General features: G+C 49.9%; 1 long non-coding RNA gene across 1 annotated transcript in view; it reads left to right on the forward strand.

Annotated features, from left to right (window-relative positions):
* Positions 1–482: 482 nt before the first annotated feature.
* LOC108799226 overlaps positions 483–1,482 on the forward strand; it is a 16,667-nt gene continuing 15,667 nt past the window's right edge. The window contains exon 1 of the long non-coding RNA XR_001942014.1: positions 483–643. This is a non-coding gene — a long non-coding RNA (uncharacterized LOC108799226). The remainder of the gene's footprint in view (positions 644–1,482) is intronic.

The raw sequence follows: 1,482 nt of genomic DNA on the forward strand, positions 1-1,482 counted from the left end.
TGGTTCTGACAATGCAGGATGCCCGGCTGTCATGCTGATCCCCTGGTTTCAATACATTAATACTGAACTCCAGGCAAAAGCCTAAATACACACAGCACGGCCCTCCCTGGCAGTGGGCAGGAGACCTGATTTTTCTCTGCTGCAGCTCAGCAACACTGAGAGGTCTTGTCCCTCCCCCCCCCGCCCATGATTGGGCAGTGAAAAGAGAAGCAGCACAATGGTGAGCTCATTTCTGTCTCTCTCCCCTCTCCTCCTATCAGCATGTCATTAACACGTCAGCAACTAAATGGTCGGTTCCAGCCACCGCGGCGTCATAAATCACACGGCACCCATGAATATAGAAATAACCTTTTTTTTTATTGAATGGCGTCTCGGGGTCGGGAGAGCGAAAAGAAAGAAAAAACTAAATAAATCAAAACCCGGAAAAACCATATGTTACATTTCTCTCCATGCGCATAGATCTTCCTATAGAGATCTCTCTTCTTCCAGCAATATATATATATATATTAATATAGATATGTATTTATGTCACATGCTATATACAAATAAATAAAAGGGGGAGGGGCTTGTTCCTGGGTCCACCCATCATTATACTCATTTGGCGAGAGAGAGACCTTCGGGGCGGAGTTGAGGAATGGGGGGGGTCGGTGTTTCGTTGGGTCCCCAAATAGCATTAGGCGTAGTCATTGCCGCCAGCTGATGTTCCCGTTATGGGCGGGTGTCATCGGGTTAAACAACCTGATTGGCTCCTCCATCTGGGAGGGATTTCCTCACCAGAGTCTCCCTCTTCTTGTGGAAGCTGGGAGCTTTTTTTTTTCCTGGTGGGGTCCCCCCACCCCCCCGGATGACATCCAACTATCAGGCGGCCTGGCCCTTTTAAGCATCCGGATAAGCTGCCTCTGAAAACCGTTAAAAAGTCAACCCTGAACTATTCCCTCTATTGGTCAGTCCTAGCCACGCCTCCCTGTGCCTCTGCTGACGGGCAGCTGAGACAGCCAAACGCTGCCGAGTATGCAACGGACGCACGGCAGCGGACTCTACAACGAGGGAAGCGATCAAGAGCGCGCTTGCAGCGGTTTTCGAGACGCAATTTAGTCGAAAATAACAGTGACAGTTGACCGTGATGACTGCTGAAGCCTCATTGGATGCTCAGGGTTCAGGTTCTACTCTGCCCTATGACATATTTAAAAGGAGGAAGTGTGCAAATGTGTGTGTGTGTGTGTGTGTGTGTGTGTGTGTGTGCGTGTGTGCGTGTGTGTGTGTGCACGCGCATACTAAGCTAGAAGTCTGTTCTCCCCTCTATGTAACTAATTGCAGGTCCTACAAGAGTAACATTGTATCTCGGTGGCGGGGCTCTGGCGCCCCCTGTCTGCCTGTGTGTGGTATTGCAGCTTTTGCTGTATCCTCATATTGGGGGGGTAGGGGGGGTGCCAAAAAATCCGTCCTCTTGTATCAATAATGGAAGCTCTGTGTGCTGAGGTG

This window comes from Nanorana parkeri, unplaced genomic scaffold, assembly GCF_000935625.1.
Source record: "Nanorana parkeri isolate BGI_ZX_2015 unplaced genomic scaffold, ASM93562v1 scaffold1663, whole genome shotgun sequence".
NCBI lineage: Eukaryota > Metazoa > Chordata > Amphibia > Anura > Dicroglossidae > Nanorana > Nanorana parkeri.